The sequence below is a fragment of the Meriones unguiculatus genome, chromosome X, assembly GCF_030254825.1.
Source record: "Meriones unguiculatus strain TT.TT164.6M chromosome X, Bangor_MerUng_6.1, whole genome shotgun sequence".
Lineage (NCBI taxonomy): Eukaryota > Metazoa > Chordata > Mammalia > Rodentia > Muridae > Meriones > Meriones unguiculatus.
The window spans coordinates 138949320-138970331 of NC_083369.1; the positions used below are offsets into that span (position 1 = coordinate 138949320).

Here is a 21012-nt window from a genome sequence, read left to right on the forward strand (position 1 = left end):
CCAGGAGAACAAATAAGTCCTTTTCTGATGCTGCTCCAGACACGTTACGATGTATGTTCCATTGCTTTATTCCTGCCTCTGTGCTGTTCGCCTCCCGTAGCAAAGAGAAAAAGGAGCAGAAAGCACATCGAGAAATATGACGATATGACGAGACCTGTGAGGGTGTGAAATTAATCAATCATAATCCCATTTGGAAGTTGGAGAAAAATGTCCTCATCAGATCCGCAATTTTAGTGGTTGGGCCTGGCCTTGCTTTTGAAAATGTCAATACATTTGGGCCACCATCGGCCATTTTGTTGTCCTGTGTCAGTGCTTCTGGCCATGTGGCCTTGAAAGATCTGAGAGTGACTTTGATAAGGCAGATAAAGAAAGCTTGGTGGCTGCCACTGAAAGAGGTGCTGCCAAGAGCAGGTAGGTAGCTTACAGCCCACTTGTAATCCCAGGCATCAGAGACCATTCACCCCCAAATCCTATATCAGCAAGAGCCCAGTTTGGAAACTTGTAGTTTACTAGCTCTAATTCAGAGCGGCCCCAGAAAATAAACCATTGCAAAATGTCTTTCCTCTCCACCTCTTTTTAAGAAATCATAAGGCCTTTACTTCCCATTAGTACTCATGCCCCCAATTATAATTTGAACATTCTCAGCTGGGCATGATAGCTCATGCCTATAAATCCAGCACCAGAGATACCGAGGCAAGGGAACTTCCACAAGTCTGCGAGTTGTCTGAGCTATATAGTGAGTTCCAGGAAAAGCCAGGACTATGATGGGAGACATTGCCATGAACTTCACAATGAACGATCAAAAAAGATTCTTTGTGTTTGACATAGCTAATCTAAGCAGTTAGAGCACAGCTACTGTTGGCAAGAATGATGAAGAGGACACAAAGCAATTCTGGAGGGTGGTACAGCCCTTGTCTCCACTGGGGTGCTAGTGACACTAGTATTCTCATTGTGGAACTTCTTCAAGCTGTTGACTTAGTGATATATGTTTGTTTGTTTGTTTTCCTGTGTGTATCTCTCAAGACTTTAAACAAATCCTGAAAATAAAAAATCAGGATGGATCATTTTGAGGGTTTTTCCTGTCTCTAGAGCCAATATTTTCAAAATGAAGTGTCACCCATGAAGGAGTGAGCTGTATTGCCCTACTACTTAAAACTTTTGACCTCTTCAAATTATTTGTGAACCAGAAAACTTTCGTAAAATGCTGACGTTATTATTTAAGGTTTCACACCCTGTGTCCTTTATGCCTGGGGCAAAATACGCTGTAGGTAATTTTGTCCTGACTAATGTCCATTCCTTACAGAGTGATACGGAAGGAAGAACACAGATAAATGAGAAAACACATTGTTACCCAGAAGCTCATTTTAGGCCATTGTAGTGCCCTAAAGGATTGTGTCTTTCCAAAGACTCAAGTCCCACTGGCACTTTCATCACCTCTTTGCTATCTGAGGCACGTGAACAGAAGAATCTTATTCTTCCTTTCCCTGCACCTTTTCCTATTCCCTCATCCCCCCCCTTTTTTTTTATTTCTTTAAACTAAATTGTTCCTAGAGCACCTTCCCCATTTATTCCTACTGTGGAAGGTTCAGATGGCACAAGAAGAATGAACTGGTATTCTAAGATGAGTGTGTTGCTTCTTCCTGATGTATTTTTAAATTTTACTTTTCGGTTTTTGATGTTGTTGTTGTTGTTGTTATTTAATTGATGCACACAAAAATTGTACCATGTATTGGAGTATATGATACTCCTTTCTTCCAGTATTTTTTCCTCTGTTCTAAATGTATTTGAGGGAGTATACTGGGCCTCAAAGAGAGAAAAATCCCTTTTATTAGCTTCCTATGTTCCCCTCTTCCTACAACTTACAATATGTATTGTTTTTTTTTTTTTAACTGAGATTCATTTTGCAAGAGAAACAGTTATGATGGAGTAAAGAAGGGAAGCTTTTGAAGACTTCAAAATTGTAATTTGATTTCAGAGGAGTTATGAATAATGGAGAGCTACATTCACTTCAGAAATAAAGGTCTGAATGGTTGAATGTTGATGATGATGAATGCTTTTTGGTGCTCCTATAAAAATAAGTCTTTTCTAAGAACAATTCCAAAGATGTAGAAACATACTATATGATAAAACTGTTTTTCTTACTCAGGGTCCAACTTCAAATATTCCTATGTCCTTTAAAAATCTCCAAGTCATAGATTCTGGTAGGACCAAAAGGATTTGTTTACTCAACCTGAAATTCACCTGAAATGTCCAAACAAGGCCTCAGAAGGGCAGGGTAACAACAAGGGGTCTAGTTTCTGGGGAAACAGAATGGAGTTTTCAGGCTCCTGTTCCAAGAGGAGCATTTCATTTGGAACCAAGAAGATATATGAAAGGGCTTGGGATATGTTTCTGCCTTTCCTATGCCCAAACTCCTTTTCTGCTTTGTGGTGGTATCCCCTATGCCAAATTCCCAGGCTGAACGGCCTCAATTCCTTGGACCCCACTCCGTTCAGCTGTCCATGTTGCAAATGCTTCCCTTGGAAATGGGTGGGGGGACAGGCCACTCATCCTGGTCTGCTTGTGACTGTCTGGATTTTGAAACTGCAAGTCTTGTGTCCTAGGAACCTTTCTCAATCGGAGGGAAAAAATAGGACAGATGGCCAGTCATGCTAGTAGTAGGCCACCAGCCAACTCCCTCTTATTAGCTGGGCCTGTTCAAAGCCTGAACCAGCAAGATCATTTACATGCTTTCACTTTTAAAGAGGCCGACCTACTGAAAAAGGTCTGTATTTGTAAAGTCTGTTTGAGGCTGCCAAGGACAGGTCCTGTTGGTTATGTCTGTGGTTGTCCAATTTGGTTACGACCCAGACAGACTACTCTGATAAGAGTCTTATGACCCAATAATTTGTTTTATTTATTTTTATTGTATTTTATTCAGAACTAGGGGCTTGAAGTATGACTTAGGTCACCCCAAGATTTTATGACCAATAATCTAAGACTAAGTTTCCATTACTCCTGACTGCAAAGGGAAGATGGTGTTGTACTGTTACACACTATCTCTCTTTTGAGTGCCCTAGCCCAACAAAAAGCCCACAAGAGGAAAAGCCAGGATGTTGTGAGTTTACTCTAGTCCCCAGCTATTCCCAAGACCAGAGTTAGCCTATTAAATGTTTTCTGGATTCAACCCTCACCCCACCACTTTGGGTCATTATTTTGCTTCTTTCCTTCCTTCCTTCCTTCCTTCCTTCCTTCCTTCCTTCCTTCCTTCCTTTCTTTCTTTTTCTTTCTCTCTTTCTTTTGTTTTTTTTTTTAAAGATTTTATTTTATTTTTATGAGTGCTCTATCTGCATGTATTCCTGCATGCCAGAAGAATGTATCAGAACCAGGTATAGATGGTTGTGAGCCACCATACGGTTGCTGGGAATTGAACTCAGGATCTCTGGAAGAGCAGACAAAGCTCTTAATGGCTGAGCCATGTCTCCAGTATGCTTCTATTATTTTTTATCTCCCTTCTTGAACCACTTTTCTTACACACTTACACACACACACACACACACACACACACACACACACCTTCCCCAGCCTTCACCTTGCTTCATTCCCTAACACAAGAAAGATCAAATACATAAGTTAGTGTCATTAGACTCCTTGAAATTACTCAGAATGAAGTCCAAGTTCTTAATCAACACTAACAAGAACTATTATGATCTGCGCCGGGCCATCTTTTCTTTGTATGGTTCTGAAGCTACCCTTTGGACATCTTGGTTCCTTTAACCACAAAAAGAAATATGTTTCCAACAAAGTAAAGTATCATTTCAGCAGGAGCCCATGTATTAGATTCTCGTCAGGGGCTTTCAGTCCACCTTGGATTTAGCAAATGTGGAGTCTGTCACTTCTAGCTTCAGAAGTGTTGGAAAGTGAAAATTAAGAAGGTCCTCCATAGAAAAGATGAGGTAAGCAGTGAATTTGAAGCAAGCACAGAAAAGTCCCATGTGGATGAAAGGTGATGAACTGCATGCTCTAAATCCTATGAGGGAGCTGAAAGCAGATGGTGTTCACTAAAGGAAGGTGGGTTCAACCTGTGTGAATGACAAAGATTAGAGAGGACCAGACTGTGCGAGCCATAGGTGTGCCCTCATTGGCTGAGGCTATTTATAGGTAGGAAGCACAGAATTAAGTGATAGAAAGATGGAAGTACTCAAAAGCATATGGATTTCACATTTTACCATCAATTAATGGGGACAGACACCCTTTGACAATGGAAAGGAGGCCTTGGGGACTCACTATCTGTATCTAGATGCTATTGGTACAGTGCCAGGAGCCAGAAAAGGCTAGATTGTCAGAGATTATGATTCAAATGGGCTTTAGGAAGTGTGCCCTGGCTCAAGAAAATGAATGTTGGTATGAGACCAAGCCACAGGAATGACACATGATTTCTGCTACCAAAACAGAAAAACCAAAATCAAAAAAGAAAGGAGAAAACAGAGGGCAAGACACAGAGAGAAAAGAAACTAAGCATAGATTCTCTTAGAAAGGAAAAAAAATAAAACAACAGATTTGTACATACTTAGAAAAAGAAGATGACTGCACATTACTGCATTAGTCCTTAAGAAAAATGTCTTAGCCCCTACTTTTATAAGAAACTGTAGCTGTTTCTTTCCACCTGTTGTTTCTAAACAAAAAGCCTTAATATTTTTCAAACAAATACTATTCAAAATACTGTTGCTAAAGGGTCGGCACAGGCCACATCGCCTTTTCAGCCATGGGTCTTGTAGCTTTTGTCCTCCAAAATAGACAGACTGACATTAGGGGGAAGTAATAAGGAGGAAGGGAGAACCCATTTTCATTGTCTGTCACTTCACTTTTCTAGCTAACTATTCTGTCCCCATTTGATTGAAGACAGCAGCAGATGGGAAAGCAAATGGGCCACTCTGGCAAGGTGTGCCCTCACTCACCAGGGTAGTCAGACAATTCCTAGAGACCTTGTCTCTTCCTCCATCCTGTGCCTGGCTTTCCACAACATGCAACCCCTCCTCCCCAACTGCCCACAGTAAAACCAATGCTTTCTAAAACAGTTATAAACGAGAGTCACCAAATTCAGCTGCTACCCAAACAAAGGTGAGGCTGGTTGAGGGGTCAGCTTCCTAGCACAACAGCAGGAAGGAAGCTTCTCTCAGCTGCTCTGAGTTAGAGACTAATGCTATCTGCAGCATGGGGGTGGGGGACATGACTGGAGACATGGCTCAGCCATTAAGAGCTTTGTCTGCTCTTCCAGAGATCCTGAGTTCAATTCCCAGCAACCGTATGGTGGCTCACAACCATCTATACCGGGTTCTGATACATTCTTCTGGCATGCAGGAATACATGCAGATAGAGCACTCATAAAAATAAAATAAAATCTTTAAAAAAAAAAACAAAAGAAAGAGAGAAAGAAAAAGAAAGAAAGAAAGGAAGGAAGGAAGGAAGGAAGGAAGGAAGAAAAGAAGCAAAACAAGAGCACACTGGTATCCCAGGAAAGGATAGATTCTTTTTGACCGGGAGGGAGGAAGACTCAACGTGGTACATAAAGCAGAAAGCAGAAAGCAGAGAGGTAGAATATGGCCATGGAATCAGTACCTTGCAGGATTGCATTGTCCAGTGCAGTTGCTCCTAGCCACATGAGGTGAGGAGAATTAACACTTCAGGCCTCGATCACATTAGCCACCTTTCTAGTGTTCATCGTTAACCACCACTAGAATGAACAGTGCAGGGTCCTTCCATCGCTGAAGCAAGTTCTATTGAGTGTATGTCCTGAGATCTAAGCTCTACTGTATGTGAGTGGTAGATTACTAATTGTGCCTATTACTAATCCCCTCTGAATCCTGAGCACTCTTCTGTGAAATGGGGTTCAAATATGCATGCAAAATGATATAACATGGAAATTACTTGGTACGACTGTCCAACTCATAGCAGGAATTTGGTAGGTGACTGGAATACCACTGCTCTTATGATTTTCTGAGTAATCATTGGAGATATTTCCTAAAGAAATTGACAAACTACACTGCTTAAGGTGGGCTTTAGCTTCAGCACTTCTATCACAAATTTCAGAGCTTGTGTAAGCAGCTGTTATTGACAGGACAAGGCAAGAGTGCTGTGCTAAAGCAGTATTTACTTCTTGCTAGCAGGAGGAAGAAGATGCATCCTAACTTAGAGGAATGAGAGATTTGCAGTTAGTCATTCTTGAAGCCAGAATGCCTCCTTTGGTGAGGGGCTTTTCTTTTTTCTTCACTCATTGTTTTGTTCTCTTCTTTCTCCTCTTATTCTTCCACCTCTTCCTCTTTGTCCATCTCCCTCTCTGCCTTTCTCCCTTCCCCTCTTTCTATGCCTGTCCATCTTTCCGCCTTTCTTTGTCACTAAACTCCACAGCCCCTGGAACAATAAATGTAGTTAAGTTAAACGTAGGACTTAAGGAGTTTCTTTCAACTTAGACATATGCTCAAGAATTCTTGAGACCTTCATGTTAACCCTTACCACCCTGACTTGTATATGTTGCTAAATATATCCCAGCCAAGACTAATTGTACAACGTGGAGATAACCATCAGGACACATGATTGCAGGCAAGAATGCATGAGGAAGGAGAAGGGGTTAAGAAAATGAAGTGAGAATTTCATGCGTGCAGTGTTCTTTTAACTCCCCAGGACCACGTCCTTCAGCTAGGATGATGCTACCTGAGAAGCTCTTTAGCAAAAGGAGGTGGCCGCAGGCCCATGGAAGAGCAGTTAAGAGAGCAAGCACAAATCAGTCAGAGCAGGGCAGAGGCTAGGGTCAGGCTAGGGGGTATGCTTTTGAAGTTTGTATACATAGCAGTGGTGGGCAGAGAAGGTGAAGGACATTTAAGCCCATGGGAACTGGCAGCAATTTTGGCATTTAGAAACCAAAGATAAGGGTGAAAGCTTCGTGCTCAGATATCAATGTGTGGTGGGCCAACTGTGTCCTCAAATTCATCTGAAGAAGTAACTTCATCTTTCACATCGATTTTAAGCAGAACCAGATATTTATGGGTCAGAGATCAGGAGAATTGAATAATGGACGTTCAACAGCAGCCCCAGGACCCTTGCTCGTGTTTTATTTGGTTTTCTTTTTCCTTCCCAGTTTAGGAAGTTTTTAAAAGGGTTACTTTTCCTGTTCTACTGCCTCCTGGGGAGAATCCCAGTCTTCTTAATATTGTGGGATAAGCGACATGGTTTTCTAAGAAGGATGGGGGCTGGAGAGATGGCTCAGTGGTTAAGAGAGAGTACTGCTCTTATAGAGGACCAGAGTTCAGTTTCCAGCACCCACATGAAGCAGCCTACATTGCCCGTAACTCCGGATCTAGGGGATCCAATGCCTCTGGCTTCTGTAGGCACATTCCCTTACATGCACACACCCACACACTTACATATAATTAAATCATAAAATACAACTGTTTTAAAATGTGCCCTAAAGGCTGGAGAAGGAGTTGAGTCAGTAAAGGACCTGTACACAATGACTTCACTGTGCTCCCCAGAAGCCACATTCTAAAGAAGCAAAGCATGGTGGAGTGCACTTGTGATCCCAGTGCTGAGTTGGTGAATACAGGGGAAGTATCCCTAAGGCGCACTGTACAGCCAGCCTAACTCGATTGGTTAGTACAAGTCAATAAGAGAGTATGTGTCAAAAACCAAAGTGGATGGTACCTGAGGAACAACATCCCAGGTTGTCTTCTGGTCTCCACATACACATGTGAGGACAATAACACACATGCCCATATGCATTCGAACACCCACTCATACACACAAATACATATATACACAAAATCAGACAACAGAACAATTGCATAACTTTTGATTTTTTTTTAAGCTAAAGATAGCTTGATCCATCATAAAGAGATTTTTAACACTAAGAAAAATGGCTAGACAGCTCCTGCCCTGGGTGTGTCTCATCTGGAAGGGCAGAGAATAATCCTGTTTCTCTTCTTAAAATTAAAAAAAAAAGAACTCAAGTGATAAACCACAAAAGATCTTAAGACAAATGATCTCACCCTGGTATTTTCACATTCAATGATTTCCTATTCAGTGTGAAGGGTTAGTGGAATTTGTTTTTCATGAAGAGAAATTGCATCCAGAGCTAATTGCTCAATCTAAAATGTATCCATGCATTTCTTAGATGTTGGAAAGAAAACATAATGTTGCTGAGTTTTAGCAAAGAGGAGAACATTGTCTTAGAAAAGAATTAAATGCAAATGTATAGGAAATATAGCCCTGTACAGTCTTCAAAGCCCTGGTATATATAGTTAAAAGAGTGCCACACTTTGAGAGTCCTTGACACTTATAAAATACAAAAGGGAATTCATCAGCACAAGTTCAGCCTATTCCCATCCACTGATTTGTTAGCCAATCAATGTTTTCTGTGATCTGAAAAAAAATAAATAAATAACACAGGTTCCTATGACCCTTCCCAAGTGAGGCATGTTCAGCTAAGCTTAATAAAGAGAAAAACATCAAGGACCATCTGGAAAACACTCTTCCGGAGTCACAAAAGATAGTGGCAGCCTTTGCCCAACCTGCTATAAATAAGTGCTTTAAAAAAAAAAACCCGCTATTTTCAAATCTGTTTCTACTTAATACAGTTGCAATAGAGTTTATTTAGTCTTTTCCTATATCAGGAAGACTGTTTGCATTTTCATGACAAGTGTCTAAATGTTTTTCACAGCCATTTTTATTGCCATTATTTTGAGGAACAACATACCACTCAGACCTGTCTGTTTGCTTCTGCAGCACACACCAGTGGCCCCAGTGGTCCCTGTACCATACCACCAGCCTCCAAAGCCCAAATTTATGATCGTGCTTCCTCTCCCACAGTTGCAACCATCGCCCTGATCTGCAAGAGCGTGGTAACTCAGAATGACCAAGTGTCACCTGCTACAAATCAATTATTTATCTGCCTGTGTCCAGAACATTGTGAATCACTACCAGCTTATTGCTTTTCTTTTTCTGACAACAAAGACTCAAGACACTATTTAATCGAGGCTAGAACTCATCAAGGAAGGAACACTGCTGCCTTGGCAAGTCACTGAAGGCTCACCTTTCCATCCTCCAGCGCTGGTTAAGCCTGTCAGAGAGTCCTTCTGTATATAACTCTCTGAATACCACAGATACTCTGTGGAAAAGATCAGCAAGATTGAAGTGGCTATGAAATGCACCATCCCCCACTGATTTCCTTACTGAACACCTGCCTGTCTCCAAGCATCCTGCGTACTCCTTCCACTCTGAGAAACCGGGATAGCCAGAGAAAGCTGGGAAGATTGTCCTTGTGCACAGAAGGATTCACATCTCTGTCTTTCCCTTTCCAAAGATAGGTAAGACATGGATTACCTCCACAATACTTTTCTGGAACATGCATGACTCCTCTTTCTAGTCTTTCAAGGGACCACCGGAAAAAAAAAAAAAAACGTGGCTCAGAGTTTGTCCTGGTGATGATTTGTCCTGTCTTCCAGCTACCCAAGGGACCTCTACTGACATCTTTTTCCTGGAAGAGTTTCCCAAATAAAGGTGTTGCTGCACAGAAATAAACCTGTGAGGGTTAGGGGCACCTCAGTGTGAAGGCATAAAAAATGCAGCATATGCATCACCTTCCCACCACTAGCTTCTGTCCTCAAGGGTACTAGAAAACACAAGAATGAAGTGATGGGCAAAAGGGATGCTGAAGTCTCAGATGGGTCTGCTAGGAGCAGAGTGCCCCTAAATCCACTAAAGGGCTAAGTCCATTGGCTCTGACTTAAGCTGCTACAGAAAAAAGAACAGTGGAGGTAGTGGTGGGGGGAGAAACTGTTTAGAGGCTTTTACGGAAAACATGGAATCCGGTATATATATATACTTACGAGTGTGTGATTTATATATAGGTATATATACCTATATATAAACCTATAAATCACCACACTCGTAAGTTCATTATTCTATCCCTCTCCCATCTATTCATGCCTTGCCTAGCACCCAGGGAAGGGCCCAGGAATGCATATAATATATATATCCCTAATATATATATATATTAGGGATAATAAGCCTGTTCTCTTAGGCAGAAAGGTTTCGAGTTCCCACAACATGCCCTACAATTAACCTATGACTTATTCAATTGTCTACCTTAAAAAGTTAAGAAAAAGAAAAGAAAGGAAAAGAAAAAGAAAAGAAAATGCATTGCTTAGAAATCTTATAGATCCTTCCACACTTAAAAATCAGGCACATGACCCACTTCCAACAGCTTAGTCACCCCCATGATTTATATGCATATATATATATATATAATTCTGAGGAAGGCTATTGTATCTTTGATTATTTCAAATTGAATCTTCTGAAAAGCACAAATTACTTATTAAATATTGCTCTAAACCAGTGTTTCTCAACTGCAGTGATTTTGTCACAAATGGGCCATTTGGCCAGGTTCAGGATAGGGGAAGGGGTGATGCTACTGGTCTCTGGTGAATAGATGTCAGGAAGATTTCTGAACACCCTACAGTACACACAACAGTCTCCCACAACAAAGACTGGCCTGTCCCCAAATGTCAAAAGGTCCAATATGGAGAAACTACTCCAGATAAAGCCAATAATGCTTAGCTTTTAACACACATAATCTTAGCAGCCATCATAAGGGAAATATTTTACTTTCTTCAAAATAATAAGGTTAGTTTATATATGTGTTCACTCAGGACATATTTTCACTGTTTTTCCACATACATGAAAAAAAATCTCAACCAGTATCTTGGAACAGTAAAGAAATACCATGACAATGGGGCATTTAAAATGCATATTTCAGCAGTCTAAACAGATGGAAATCAGTATCTCATAAAATAAAATGATTGTCTACTTATGTTCCATATAAAACCAAAATCAATATATTGTGTCTCACTTAAACTGCAATTAGGGTTGTTTCGTTTTAAACAACTGAAACAAGGAAATGCCATTCTTTCTGATGTTTTTTCTAGCTGGGTACACCCTTCTGAGCATGAGGCATCAAAAATAAACAAATAGACAAAACTCTTTCTTAAAAGCAGAACTTTCCAGAGCATAATAAGCTTCCAAAAATCACTTCATTTTATTCATAGAGCTTCAGTCACTCTTTAGTGAACAGAACATGCAGCCCATTCTCTTGGTTATGCTTGCCTGGATCTCCAAATGCCCTCAAAACTGGGATGATAAAATAACATGCTTTGGCTCACTGTACCAATTAATAGTAAGCAAAAGAATCCCATACAGCCAAGATAGGAAGTTCTGTCTGGTGTGTGTGGGGGTGGGAAGGTGAAAGAGGACCTTTCAGTCAGTTTGTTTTCAATGCATTGTAAGAGCGGGTGCCGTGATTCCTTGGGATTTCTTTATTTCTAGAACATTCTATGTGGGTCTTCAGTGCCTCCAGTTTGGGAGGTGGGGAATGATTTGGGGGGGGGGGAGCCTATGCTCTTCAAGTCAGCTTAGATTTGCAAAGTGGGATCTGTAAAGACAGGTAGGCTGACAGATACGTCATTTAGACACTCCCAGACCTCTGTTTCTGTCTCTGAATTATAAGGCTGAAGTGGCCATATATACAAAGGCAAAAATAACATCGACAACCAAAAACGCCCCCAATACACCCAGTCTTGGCTGCCAGCAAGGCTCACTCTGTTACTGAAAAAGAACAGTTGCTCTAGTGCAGCTGGAGGAGTTTTTCCAGGGAACTGGTAATACCCTGGCTGTTAATGAATTATTTTTTTTGCCAGAATGTTGGATTCTTCCTGTGCTCCAGTAAACAGTCTGCTTCTGACATGGGAAACAAAAGCAGCTCCTTCCAGGAGCCTGAGGAGGTCAGCCTAGGGTTGTCTGTAGGGGCAGCGCCCTCAGGAACCAGAGCCACGGAGCCTGACCTATAAATCACCACACTAGTAAGTTCATTATTCTATCCCTCTCCCATCTATTCATGCCTTGCCTAGCACCCAGGGAAGGGCCCAGGAATGCATGGCCACGGCTGAGATGATTCCACAGTGCCAGCTGAAATCGTCCCATCCCTGGGGTTTCTTTCCTCAGGTAGCCTTATGTGTGGTGCTCTTTGGGTGTGTGATATTGGGTTTCTTTGGAATCATTCTGTGTTCCTTCCAGAAACTGTATGTCTTTGTTGTTGCTTGCATGAAGCTGTCAGAAAATGATGGAGTGGAGTGTGTGGATCTTTTTTTTTTTTTTTCTTTAGCTCCAAATCACCCACTCTTGGGATGATGGTATCTACTTGGCACATTATTTTCCAAACACAAATCCCTGAGAAAGATATTATTTTAAATTGTTACTGGGGCAAGTGTGAAAGAAATCAGTGGTGTGAAAGAAATCATCTCCAAAGGATGAGCGTATAGACTTGGTGTTCTGGAGGAGTGAGGGCAAAAGAAATGGAAAAGACCATTTTGTTCAAGCTAGTCTAGTCTTTAAGCCCCCTACCCTGACTTGATTTCTGCAGCAGTTTTTGCAGCCCACACTTCTCAGAACAGGATTACAGGCATGCCTACTGGGAAATTCCCAGAATGCCACCTAAGTTTCTGAAGATCACGATCGTCTTAATGTCAGCCATTGTGCATACTGAGTCAGCACAGGCCTTCCATCTGTCACAGAGACAGAGGTGTTTAGCTTCCCAATCCCCAGCATATTTCAGGTTCTATGACATTACATTTTTTTTTGAAGGTAGCCTGCTCCAGAGCACTGGTGTCTGATAGAAATAGATAAGCAATCTAGAATGTACTAGGAGTCACATTAAAAAATTAAAATTAAAAATTAAAAGCAATATTAACTTTAATGCTATATAATTTTACCAGTGTATCCAAAATATCATTTCAAAACATCACAATATAATTTCAAAAGGTGACTGAACCTCTTTGCATTCTTTTTTTTTTTTAATGCTTAGAAATCCAGGGCATATATACAGCATAGTTTTCTAGCAGTCCATAGCCATATGTAACAATGGCTTTTGTATGGCACAGTATTTGTATGGAATATTTCCATGACTATTAAGTTTTCTATTAGTGTTGAAGTAAAAAGCTAAAAAGCTGTCAGAATGGGAGTGACAGGCATGAAAAGGATGTGCTTCATAATTCTCATAAGGGTGGAATTGTTAAAGCTGATGATAACAATAGCAATTGAAACTAAGAGAACTGGAATGTTCTAGAAGCCCAGTGGAGATTAACATAGGCATTTAAGAAATCCACAGAAAAGAGGCATGATCTGAAGATTTGCCACCCTCGAGAAATTCATTTGTCAAAATCTTAATCCCCAAGGTAATGGGATCAAGGGATGGGGTGGGAGGCTCTAAGAAATGATCAGATCATGAGAGCAGAACCCTCATCAAAGGGATTAGTGCCTTTATAAAAGAGACCCCAAAGGCCAGAAGATGTGGATCAGTGGTAGAACACTTTCCTAACACAAAACACTTTCCTAACACACACAAGGCCCTGATTCAGTCCCTAGCACTGGGTGGGTAGGGGGGGAGGGAGGGGCTGGGCGAGAAGAGACTGACAGATAGACACAAAGACACAGACAGAGAGACAGACAGACAGATAGAGGCAGAGAGAGAGGGACAGAAACAGAGAGAAACATCCAGAGAATTCACTTGTGCCTTTTGTCATGGGACAACCCAGTGAGAAGTCAGTAGCTATGAATTTTGAAAGGCCCTCCATCAGATAGAGTTTGATTGCAAACTGATCCTAGATTCACCCAGTCTCTGGAACTGTAATAAATTTCCATTGCTCAAAGGCATGTAGTTTAGCCAGTTTGGTTACAGCAGCCCAAACAAACTAAAACAGATCATGTGTATATTGCAGGGGCAGCTCCACAGCTGTGGGGGAAGCAGTAAGTACCACGAGCATTGCTCTAGGCAGCTGCTGGTTGAGCTACCTCCACATTAACTGTTCTAGTTTGTTCAAGGAAGGGGCTGTGACAGAAAATCACCAAAGCCAAGTACATCTTCCAATACAATTGTGGGTTAGCAATTTAATTTGGTGATTCAGATACAGAAGCATGATCAAATTACATGTTCCTGTGTCTGTGCCTGTGCATGCATATGTGTTTTTTGTGTGTTCTTGGCAAGAAAGAGAAGGGTCATGTGTGAAATCAGGAAGTACTAATGTTGCTGCCAAAATGCCTTTCTTACCAGCTGCCATCAAAGGACAGAGGAGCAGTAGACTCAAGAGGCTCATCAAAAATTGTGAGTCACAAAGGAGAGGCCATGAGTGCAGAAAGAATGAGATGATGGGCACCCAGGCGGATGATCAGGTGGGAGGGAGAAGTGGCAATCAGAGGCATTCTCCAAAGACAAAGAGCTTCCAACTCTACAGCAAGGGTGTCACCCTGATCCCCAAATCAAGCTTAATTCAGAAGCCTACACAGGCTTTTGTGCATGGGAAAAGTGCAATTAGCCATCTTTCCTCTCATAGAAAGCCTCATTCTTTGAGGTCCTCCTCTTATTTTGATCAGAGAGGAGGCACTCTGAAGTCCCTCACTTATGGATTCAAATCCTGGCTCTTGGGTGGCTCGGGAATTTCTGGGGTCATCTGATTGGTTATCATCTGATTGGAAGGAAATCCAGGAAATTGCATAGCAAATAAATACCTTTATTATATTTATTTAGTATTTGAGAGAGAATAAGAATCAAAACTCTCTCACCTCCTATTTAGTCTCACTATGGACCTTTGAGCACCTCAGTTCTCCCATCTGCATAATGAAATTAATAATCTAGTCTCACAGTCTCACACAGGTGTTGTAAAGATTAAACCAGGCCTGTCAGAATGGGCCTCAAACTGGGACAGGACACTAAAAACTACGAGTCCCCATCAGACCTACAAACTTCTGGATTTCTCCTGCTCTGTCTCCCTTGACAATGATTTATGGTTCCCTTTCCACCACTATTCACTCCATCGACTCCATCATTTGGTCACTCAACTTTCATTTATCTACTCAACGGTAGGTTTGGGGGGCTCTTAAATGAGAGAGCACCATCTGAAGTAGTTAGGGTCCAGTTTGGTCTCCACATGTATGTGCATCACAGATGAAGAGGCTGCCTCCACTGGTGGTGCCTCCCCCGGGCACCGCACTAATTAGGTGCCATATTTTATGAAGGAGGTATTGATTGAGGACTCTGGAATTTGGGAGAAAGAAATAAGGAGCTTTGAGCAGGGGGAGAGAGGGATATTGTTGCATTAAATCATAACCACCAAAGTCTAGATTCAGATCAGCACTGACAATGTCCCTGAGGATTATCTGTTAAATAATGTTTCACAGGGGTCCCACGGTCACTGAGAAGATTTGCTACATAGCCAGTGCCTGGCAGACAGAGCAAGAACAAATATCAGCTTCCCTTCCAATGTATTTATCTCCACTTCCTTCCTCCCCACTAATCTAAGAGGAGGAGCCAGAGAATAGACACTTGCTATTTTCTCCCGGTGGCTTCTGTGCACACCATGTGTGTGGCTGGATAAAAAATGTTGTAGTTGATTTTATACGTCTTGCCTAAGTGCCCATCAACCTGCTCTCAAGCAAGCAACTGGCACCACCTGGGAAAGCATTTTCTCATTTGCTCCTGAGTTGAGCTGGTTTTCCTGGCCCAAACCTCCCTGCGGGTGGTCTTGGATTCTTTGAATAATAAAGGAGCCCCCTTAGGTAGGCTGAATGATCCCCTGAGTCAGTGCCAAAACAGTCAGCACCTCCCTGTCCCACATGTTTCAGTGTGACTTGGCTCAAAGTGCCAGAGCCACCTTGTGCACGCACCCAGTTGACATCTGTCAGGCTGAGAAGGGAATAGACATTTGCAGAATACTGTTTTGTCTGTGGGGAGGGGGTGGAGCTGTCTGAAATTGGGTAGTAGCTTCTAAAGGTCAGAGAAACTGGGATGCTATCAGGCTTCTGGCTTATAATTCTGTGCCTTCGGACCCATCCTTGCTTCTGAAAGTAGCACAGCTTCCCACGTTTCCCCTTTGGGAGAAAATATTAAAAAAAAAAAACCCTCAGGGGGTGGGTGCCACCTACCCCCATAGTACCACCCTAGGGAGGGGCTCTTTGCCCACTATCCTCTCTACTCTCCCCCGGTATACCACTATAACAAAGGCTCTGCCACAGCACGTTTTCAAAGTTAGCTGAAGTCTCTTGGTCTACCAGCACACAATTGCAATAATTCAAAAGCCGAGAAGGAAAGACAGCTAGAAAACGATGGAAAAGAGGCCCTGGGAAAGCAATGAAAATCGTGCCTGGTGCAGGAGAGGCTAAGAACTGTTTTCTCCCTGCTGGCTGATTTTCTCTGGGTTCCAAAGAGAAGCTTCCAAGAATTGGCTAAATAAAGGGATCACACCAGAGGACGCAAGATAATGCTAAACCAACAAAACAAAGACCAAAGAAACAGAGCAAGCCATGAGAATATGCGGTTATCAAAACTTTGTTTGGCTGTATCTATTTATTATCGCTGCACACCCGGGCTCTGCAGAATATCATTCTGTTGATGTCACTTATCCTCAGCAAAATATTTACACATCCTTAAAAACGCCAGATGAGGGAGGCTGGCCCTCTCGCTGCCTGCCTGCTGCAAGCCGCCTCTCAAGCCCATTGCCAGGTCCAGGCAGCCTAGAGGCCAGGGCACAGGAGTGGGTGGTATACAGGTAAGAGCTACCAATAGTTGTAGGAACACGGACACCAGGCGCTGCGCCCCTTCCCACCCCTACCCACTTCTCTACCTGACTCTTTAGAAGCAGCCACATCCCCATTCCCGCTATGGTGTCACTGCCTTTGCCTCCTCCCCTCCCTTTCTCATTGATTTAAGTTCCCAAACCATTGTGAAAGCTGGACTGCCTCCTTTTAAAAACGGACTAAATTCATTAGGCTTCTCTCTTCCACAAGATAAATATTCATAAAAGTTTGGCAGCCAGAAGGGAGGCTGACTGAGTGCCATGGGGTGGGTGACAAGTCGCTCTTCCTAAAGCCGCCTTCTTCCTTCAATGCCCTATCTGTCTCTCCACCCATCCGTCGTGCCCCAAACCTGCTCCGCGGACTTCGGATAGTGAAACACAAAGCAGCAGCTGTTTGGCAACATTTCGACCCCTCGCCAACAACTGTGATGGGATGCCATTTCCCCACCCAGGCGGAGCTTATCCTGAACAATAGTCGGGGTTTAAATGGCAAACAAGCAAACACACAAGAAGACACAACCCCAACCCCGAAAAAAGCCAATTCGCAGGGAGGCAATAACTCCCTCCGCATCAAAAGACGCCACTGAAACGTACGCAAAAAAAAAAAATATATATATATATATATATATATATATATATATATATATATGCAGTGAGAACGCTGCTTGGTGCCTAACATGGCAGAAAGCTGGGGCTGGTGTGGCTACCCTGGGTCTGGGCACTGTGGGGCACCGGGGTCCCGGGGCGCCGACACGCACTCACCCTGGTGCAGCGGGATGCGGGACTTGCAGAGCAGCACAAAGAGGATCCCAGTACGATCTGGCAAAACCCAACTTTCCACCCTGCTCGCCAGGGCCGCCAGATACGTCAACAGAATCCATCTTTCGAAGGGCCTGGAAGTCGCCGGGTTTTCCTGGCTGGGGCAGCATAGCAGATACCGAGACAAGCCCAGTGAGGTGCCCAGGCACGGAGCGCGCTGCGCGGTACCCTCTGTGCCTACTGCCAGCGCGGGTGGTGGCCTGAAACCTACTTCGGGGCCCCCGCCCCACTGGCCGGCGCTGCCTTCTAGACTATCCCTGGCCGGGCCGGCCAGTGCGTGGCGCAGGCCAGCAGGAGCCTGGCCTGGGCGGACTGCACTACTGGTAGTCTCGGCCGGCGTCCCCGTCCCCGCCCTCCCCGTTGGCCCCGGCCTCCGGGCGCCGTCCTGCCCCCAGGAGCAGGCAGGCCCCTCCCCGGACTCCGGGCCCCGCCAGGCGCGCCCAGCTTGGCGCGCCCCCTGCGTCCCGGTAGCAGGTCCGCCTCGGGAGGGCGGCGGTGACCCCTACCCGCACCAGGGTGCGGCAGCCGCTACCTCACGATCGGGGCCGCCGCCTCCAGGAAGCCGCGGGGTGGTCTCTGGTGTGGGAACTCTCCTCGCCGCCGGCAGCCTGAAGGGGGTGCACAGCGGTGGGAGCCTCTGTGGTCACTGTCACCGAGCTGCTGTAGTTGCCGTTGCTGCGGGTTGGGTGCGTGCCTGTGTCCCGGAGAGTGTGTGTCTGCGTGCAGCGCCTGGCCTTTTACTATATACACCAAGGGGTGGGAGGAGGCGGGGAAGGGGAGGGCTTGGAGGAGGTGGCGGAGCAAGGAGAGCGGGAGGGGGTGGCCGAAAGGGTACCCGCGAAGGAGGCGGCAGAGGAGGGACAGGTGATCTCGCCCACAGGGAGGGCGTGGTTGTGGGCGGTGCGGGGTGACAGAAGCTGGGGAGCTGGAAGCAAGGTGTGCGTGCGTGTGTGTGTGTGTGTGTGTGTGTGTGTGAGTGTGTGTGTGTGTGTGTGTGCGCGCGCGCGCGCCCGCGTCCGCAAGCGAGCTTGAAGGCGAGTGCAGCGTGTTCGTATTGGCAAGGCCCTGAGGAGTGGGGGCCCTGCTGTTCCAGGAGAGCTGGGACCATTCTAGACCTTAGGATGGAAAGAAGTGCAGAGCCCTGCAAAGGAAACTGTGTGGCTGATGGAAACAGGGGCATTAGGAAGGAGCGGCTACCACTCTAATGTGCCCCAGGAGATGGAGGTCGAGGTCAGAGATGGCACTGGCAAGGCAGGGCATTAGCAAAGACAAAATTAGTCCCGAAACAGAGTATCATTTCCAATCAAGATGTGATTCACATATTAATGTAACATTTATTATGTACCTAGTGTTTGCCAGACGCTGGGCTATGTAAGAGCTGGAGTTACAAACATGATGAATACTTGGTTGCTGACCTAAAAGCATATAGTACAAATCAATGGTTTTACTGGTCAACAAAATTCTTTTAAGTGTAAATCTTTTTAAAATCTTTTGAGAAGGCAAAGGAGGCAAATGCATTGGTTTAATAATCCTCAAAGATGTAGAGTTTTTTTTTTTTTCTATTAATCAGAACAGAATGACAGTATTTGAGAGAGAATGGTATAGACAGAGATCCTTTAAGCAGATCAGAGAACAGGATGAATCTTACAGTTCTTTGTACACTCAAGCCCCTTCAAGCCGGAACGGCGTGGATATTAATCATGGCTTTTCTCTAATAGAATTTGGGGTGACCACAAGAACACAAAATACTTAAGAGAGCTCTCACCTTATCCACCTGCACATAACTAATATGTGCTGGCATTTGGAAACCTCCCTTTTAACCATGAGATGATGCAAACTTAATGTGATATTATCCAGGGCCAAATTATGACTTCTGTGCTCATTTTGTGGATTTCTATTAATATATAGATATATTAATATATATATATATATATATAGTTAGTTAGAATTGCATTTGTGTGAAGATGAATAACGTGTATCCAGTTTCAGCTAAAATATCTTGTACTGATTTTAAATGTTTAGGTTATTTCTGTATGTACCCCAAAATACTGTGACCTCATGAACAATGCAGTAGCAGTGGAAATCACCCTGGTAGTACCCACACTTCATACTATATTTTCCTTTTCTGAAAGAGTTCATTTACAGGAATTGTCTCTGACATGAACTCAGTGGCCTGATCTTTGATCACCTCCCCCTGAGGGGGGAGTAGCCTTACCAGGCCACAGAGGAAGACAATGCAGCCACTCCTGATGAGACTTGATAGACTAGGATCAGATCGAAGGGGAGGAGGACTATCCATATTGGTGGACTTAGAGAAGGGCAGAGAGGAGATGAGGGAGGGAGGGAGGGTGTGATTGGGAGAGGATGAGGGAGGGGGCTACAGATGGGATACAAAGTGAATAAACTGCAATTAATAAAAAAAACTAAATAAATTAAAAAAGAAAGTTCATTTAATGAAAAGTCAGTTGCTACAGAGACAGAAAGATATATAACCAAATTTTGAGAGTGGATAATAATGATTACCAACAGCACATACGTCTTCCTGCTTTTTTTCAGATAGGATCTGGGAGTTTAAATCACTCTAGAGTACACAGTACCTGAGGAAATATTTGCCTATGAACATGTCTTCAGTCATTTAGCTGAGGACTTACTTTGTTCAGAGTTCATGTGAAGTCTCAGTTGCCAGAACCTGGCTTGAATACAACTAAAGACACAGCTGGGTAATTGTAATTGAAAAAGTTCATGGTTCATGGATAAAAGACTCATAAAGGTTTTGTGTGTGCTGTGGGGGAGAGTGTGTATAAGGTAGAGACTTGACATATATCCTGCAAAGCAATTACTAGCCTGTTTCTTTTGTTGGCTTCATCACAATGCTGGTTAGTGTTTGATCCGCGCTGGCAGTTATAATTCATATAGCTGCCCTTTGAGGTTTCTATACTTTCAAGAATGATTATATTGATTCAGACAAATGAAAGCATAATAAACAGGCATTTTGACTCCCATTACCAAAGAAATGTACAGTAGCATCTTTCTACATTTCTACTGATGTTGTCCTTGGCGAGAGAGAGGGGGGCTCCATAAAGGTTGGTCTGGTTTGGAGGTTAAGAGGGTGCTTTGGGGAAGAAGTGGGGCATTAATATGGACAAAGTGCTTAAGAAAGTAGAAATAAGACAAGGCATGAAAAACTGCAGGAAAATGTGATAACAATCTTCTACGGTAGGTTAAAGGTGGTTTTTGAAATCTGTAATTTTAATACTTGGTGACTCTAAATAACAAATATACACTTATATAAATAGAGTATAAATTAATTATGTAACCATATATATTTAAAATTAAATAGTGAATATAAACCAACATTTATTTAAATATCTGTACATACTCATTACCCAGTTTAAAATGTCACTTAGGGAGATGGTTAATACATGGTTGCTGACCCCGTTTTGCACACTGATGAGTAAAGATAAATACACCATGCTAAACTCTGATATTTGATAAGCTATGAAATGGGCTAGGTGAACATCCACCAGGAAGAGTGGGGAAT

At 43.3% G+C, this 21012-nt stretch overlaps 1 protein-coding gene across 3 annotated transcripts in view; it reads right to left on the reverse strand.

Annotated features, from left to right (window-relative positions):
• Positions 1-18407, reverse strand: part of Rai2 (retinoic acid induced 2) — a 68910-nt gene extending 50503 nt beyond the window's left edge. The window contains exons 1-2 of one of the 3 annotated variants that reach the window (XM_060374463.1): positions 18004-18407; positions 17415-17569 (exon numbers count right to left, since the gene is read on the reverse strand). The gene's annotated coding sequence lies outside the window, so the exon portion shown is untranslated. Of the gene's footprint in view, positions 1-17414; positions 17876-18003 lie in introns of those variants that run through there. The other 2 variants (XM_060374462.1, XM_021664314.2) reach the window with 2 other exon arrangements.
• Positions 18408-21012: the final 2605 nt, after the last annotated feature.